The following is a 5855-nucleotide window of genomic DNA, read 5'->3' as shown; positions in this document are numbered from 1 at the left end:
AATCTGGGGGCTCAAATTCCTTGTCATTGTCCGTAGCATCCCATGAAAATTGGGATGCCTTTACAAGATTTGTAAAAAGACTTGTCCTCATTTGCTCTAAAGCACTTTATGGACAGGACCTGGGTAGCGTTAAGCTGAGCTACCAAGTCCCGCTGAAAAGCAGGGTACATCAGCTCAGGCTTGGCACAACATGAGCAGCAGCGTCAGCCTCAGAGGATGCTGGTGAGCATCCTTTTGCATGGCCTTTTGCTGCTGCCTGTCTCTCAGAGCATCTGTCCAGTTTTATGCAGGTATGTTCAGCATTCATGGAATAGGAAATGTCAGTACCTGCAGAAAACAAAACCCCTGTGCACAGAAAAGGGCAGAGACAGCTCTATGTCCCTCATGCTGCCCATGGCCCTTCATGTCCTACCCGGGGCTGGGAGGACAGTATCTGTTCTGTCTCTGTCAGTGGAGGTTGCAGATGTCCTCCCTCACCAGCAGCCTCAAAAAGGAAGAGCAACAGTTTGAAGAAGCAGCAAAGAGAGAGGTTGGATTCTCCTCCAATACAGTTAGCAGAGGAATAGCCTTTGCTTATTCCTAAGTGCTTCTTGGGAATGACTCAAGAGAGTGCTGTAAGGGAAGATGAAGCTCTTGGTGACAGTGATAGGGACAGAACTAGGAAAAGTTTCTCAGGACTTAAAGATTGAAAAAGCTGGGAAATAATAAGTTGGGGGGAGGATTGTTCAGGTATTGGAAATAGCACATCAGAAAGAGCAAGATAAAGGAAAGATAGAAATAGGAGACAGGTGCCAAATTTGAAAGGCACAAGCCAGAGGAATAGATGAGAAGGGAGAACATTTCATTCTGGAAGGAAAGAGGGAATGTCAGTGCAAATTCTGGCATATCTGTGCAACGTGGCAATAACATTATTAAGCCTAGAGCTTGAGAACAGGCATCGCTGCTACCAGGAAAGAAATAGTAGGAGGCAGGGCAGGGGCATCTAAGAGAATGGGAGAGAGACAGTATGGAAGCAAAAAGCCTAGAGTGTAGAGATGGGTTGAGAAATAAAGAGAAGAAAATGAGCAGTGCCAGGAGATGATGATGGCGGGAGATGACAAGGAATGAGGAACACTTCACGCCTCTAGAGATGGCCCTTGTCTTGGGCCTCACGTCTGTGTGGGTGTCACCCATGCTTTCCAGCCACGTCGGGTCCCCAGAGGTTTTGTACGTTGGCTGTTAAAGCCCAGGCCTCTCAGGGCACCAAGCCTGCTGTTTACACCAGAGGCGCCTACATGCCAGGGTGGTACCAATACCACCCGGCTCATTTCATGCTGTTAATTGGAAAGGCATCACACGACAACAGGCTGGTGGTTCATCCCACTGCGGTCCCTGGAGCTACGAACATCACGCTGCGAGTCAAATGCCCCTCAAAATGAGGCTTCCTTTGTCAGCACCAACATATTAGAGTATGCAAAGACTTTACAACCTAAGAGGCAATGTTGCCTTTGTCCTCTTTTCCTCCAAGAAGGCAGCAAACTACAAGCACTGGAGGATGTAATCCAAGTGCTAATAAATTATTGATGTCTCCCTTCAGCTTTTTACTTACTAAAAGGATATCAAAGCTCATTTTGTGAATGGTCCAGACAGATTCGCTTTTGCTATATCCACAATTTAATTCACAAATATTGCACTAAGCGTTAATATTGAAGCAATGCAGTGTTCTCTCTTTACAGGCTTTGCAAAAGTTAATAGACATGTTTTGGATTACACAGACTCAGAAACAAGTACAGTGAAGGAAATGCCACTTGTGACTCCAATAGACATTTGAATTTGTAATTTTAAAAAGGCAGAACTTATTATTAACTAGGAATATGCTTCTTTTTTTACATTAAGAGCCTGATTGAAAGCCTGTTGAAGTCACTGGACTTGCTCCTTACGGATAGTCTGCATAGTTCTTTGGCAGCTCACACAAGTCGTAGGACAGTATGACTGACTTTATATTTAGCAATAGCTCCTCTCTTCCAATATGCCTATTTGCATAAGTCAACTAACGCACCATCTGTATTGGAAATACTTTTTCCATTACTGTCAGCCTTGGGGCAGCATGTGGCAGTTCCTTAACAGTATATATTAATTTATGCTATTTTTTGGAGCAGCAGAGAAGTAATTTGAAGTCATCATACTGCAGTTTCCCTGGTAGGAGTCTCCCTCAGACAGAAGTCTTAATGTTTCTCCTTCAATAAAGTGCTCTGCAAGTTTTGATGGCCAGAAACGCTCAGGATCTTGATAGCTGTCTCATCTGAAAGACAGACACCAGGCTCCCAGGTATATCTTAAAATGGTACCAGATCTTTGCAAATTCAGCCCAAATGCTGTGTCTCACTAAAGAGCAGAACAAAACTCTGCCTGTTAAATCAGTGCAATGGCCCAGCCGAGCTCAGAGAAAGGATTATCAACGTTTTAACAGAGGCCCGCTCTGAGTGACGGGGCTGATTTTAAACTAACAGAAACTGCAGTTCCTGACTGCACCAGTTTCTTCTTGCTCTGAATAGAGGCGGCAGTGCCACAAATACATGCTGTCTCTGTTCTTTGCTAGCCATTTAGAAAGAGTGAGTGACCAGGCACAAAGCCCAGAAGAGAGAGCTAGTTTTTGCAATATGGTATACATATTTTGCAAGCCGGACTGCAAACTGTGTATCACATTTTTGGTGCTATATACATAAATATTCATAATTAATCTTTGTTAGAATAGAGGGAAAAGGTTCTAAAGAACAGAAATAGCCCCTTCAGGCAGCTCATACCAGTGACACTGATCCTCTGCATTTCTGAAATTAAAAAATGAGCTTCTTTGCATAGATTTTGCAGTACTCCCTGGAATTCAAGCTTCCATTTTTCCCCTGTTCCTGCAGGTTGTGAAGGCGACCTTGATAACAGAGATTGATACCTTGAATCTGGAGCTACAGAGGTGGAAATAAAGGCACCAACTGAGAGATGACATTTCCAAAGCTTAAATCTCAGGGATAGCAACCTTCATTTTCCCTTCTCCAGGTCATCTCCAGGTTTTTTCCTATGTCTTGGTTTCAGGTACCAGCGGAACACTGACGGCATGGCAGGTGGGAAGAAATACACGCCTGTGTCTATCGAAAGCCTGAATTCAGCTGGGGTCTACATACCCTCAGAGACAACTTCTTCCCTTAAAGGTGGAACGGCCAATTAGGCAGTCCTTGGGACTGCTTCCAGCCGTAAGCCAAGCAACAGTCAGGATTGGTTTAGATGAAATACATCACAGGTTATTCAATATCAAAAGCGGAGCGTCTGTGGTAATGAAAATAAATTAAGAACCTTCATGAAGCTGTTCAGGCTGCCCCAAAGCCCAGTGGGTATTAGATGTATTTATTAAATAGAGGCAAATATTCGGACTGGGATGGCAGACAAATCTGACAGGCTGAGCTCTGCCAGGTCTTTGTTTTCTGTCCTTGTCTGACTCAGCTTTTCAATTTGATGCTCTTACTCCTGGGCTGCTTGGCTTGCCTGGCTGACACCTTTCCAGTGCACAGCCTCTCCCTGCTGTCTGTGCAAATGGGGTCCCTGACTTCAGAAAACTGTCACCCCGTTCTCCCTTACCAAATGGGGGTGCTCCTTCACAGCTGCCTCGCAGCACACCAGAGCCCATTCTTTCTACCTCCCTTCATGATGCCTTTAACTGTTGCTTTTTAACAGTCCCTACGAGTGAAAATTTGGCACAAATATAATGTTCAGCCCAGATTTCTCAGTGCACAGTTCTCTGGCTTGGCATATTTCCCCTCTAACCACAGCACTCCATCACATCCCAGCACAGCCACAGACACTGGTTTCGTAGTGTATGTAAGGTCACTGAAACCATCTAGACAAACATGCACAGGCTGACCAAGCAGAACGGGTTTTTAATTTCTCTCTTCCCCTCTCGATCTCGGTGGGCAAGTCACAGGCACTCCTTATGGGTTCTTCACTGCTCTTTCCCGAGTCCCAGATGTGACCCGCTCCCTGCCTATCCGCTGCCTATCTTATCCCCAAGAGATCATTTCCCATTGTGCCACTTACTTAGAGAAAGGCAACAGGGTATTTTAAATGTGCGTTTTCATGTGGTTTATAAACCTGCGTTGTACTGCCTTCCACTATGTGCATCCAGCAGCTCTTCTCCAGGGATGGCGGGAGCAAAAGCCAGACGACTTTGCATGTGTTTATTGGATGCAGCCGAACAAATGCCATTCCTGCCAGGAGGAGTTATCATCGGGGGAGGACAAGGCACATGCGGCTCTAGCTGCAGTGGCAGGAGATGCACTGCAGTGTGATCCAGCGCCACAGGAGGCAAAGGGAATTTGTCAGTTGTCTCTCATGGACATCCTGCACCTCCAAAAATGGGTGGGTTTCTCCATCTGGCATCAGCCAAGACTTGTCAAATGCAACATATGTCCTGAAATTCAGATTTAGCAGACCCCAACATTTCTACAAAAACCCAGCCTTGGGGCTTTTATCTCTCTACATTCACACACCAAGCACTGTTCCCTGCTCTACAGTCCTTCTAACCAACCTCTTACACAGCCTGAGTGCCTTGAAACTGGAGTGGAGTTTCCAGAGCAGCATGCCTGAAAAGCAGCAAGCATGTTGTGGCAGGAGTTGAGGTGCAAACGTTGAAGGGAAGGTCGATGCTTCAAGTGTCCTCACTTGCCTGTTTGCAAGATTTTATGAAGCATTTAAAATATATACTGTTCTAGGGCACAGAGAGAGAAACGGATCAAACGAGATGAGCCTCACAAGGCAAAGAGTGTAAAGAAACATGAAGCAAACAGGTGGAGATAAGATGGTGCAGTACACCAGTCCTGGTCAGCAGGAGAGCAGATAATGACTGGATGCGCTGAGCGCAGGATACAGGCGGGAGGAAGAAATATTGACAGTGCGGGGCGTTTGCGGGAGGCTGCAGTTGTGCGGGGGAGACCTGTGCTGGAGGCAGATGAACCCGTAGGGAAGGGGTAGGCAGCAGGGAGGGGAGGAAGGGGCAGGGGCAGGAGCAGGAGGGTGCCTCCATGTCCTCTGCTAACTGCTCCTGGAGAAAGGAGGTGAAGGTGGGCAGCAGGGCCGGGGTGCTGGGGCAGCTCCGCGCCAACGCTCCCGTAGCACCGGAGGCAGCAGAAATCCCACCGGGGGCAGCAGAAATCCCACCGGGGAATGGGGGGGCGGCTGCTGCCGCTGCTGCTCCCCGGCTGCTCCCGGAGGGGCCGGGACCGCCTCACGGCTCGGTCCCGGCAGCGTCGCCCTCTGCCCCCGCTGCGGGCGCCCAGCGACCGGGGCGGGGAGCGGGGCACCCCCGGGCGGCGCCGGGCAAGTCTGTCTGGCTGCTCGGGGCGGGAGCGCTCCCCCGGGGCAGCCTTCCTCCTCCTCCTCTTGCTGCTGCCGGGCCGCCTCCCGCCGAGGGGTGCCGCCGCCAGCCCGGGCGAGGTGCGGGCTCTGGGCAAGGCGGGAGGGGTGGCCGGCGGCAGGGGTGCACTCGGGGGGGAGGGGGGGGCGCACCCCGAGAAGGAGACGGGAGGGAGCACCCCGGGGAGGGGAAGGGAAGGGGCGCCCCGGGGAGGGCGGGGGTGGGGGGGGGCGTCCCCCGGGAGGGGAGGGCGCACCCCGCAGCTCCCAGCCTCCCGCAGAGGCGCGCCGGGAGCCGCCGGGCGGCCGCCTGCCCACCTGGGGGGGCCGGAGCGGCAGGGACACCCCCCCTCCGCCTCGTCTTTCTCTCCTCCCCTCCGCCGCCTCCCTCCCTCCCTCCCTGCCCGCCTGCTTGGGATGGTGGAGGGAGCCGGGAGCACCCGGCGGGGCGGCCCCCGCCGCCGCCGGTGATGGCCAAGG

Source organism: Platalea leucorodia (genome assembly GCF_965183815.1).
Source record: "Platalea leucorodia genome assembly, chromosome: 7".
NCBI classification, from domain to species: domain Eukaryota; kingdom Metazoa; phylum Chordata; class Aves; order Pelecaniformes; family Threskiornithidae; genus Platalea; species Platalea leucorodia.
The sequence above is the reverse complement of the archived record's forward strand: the minus strand, read 5'-3'. Positions refer to the sequence as shown.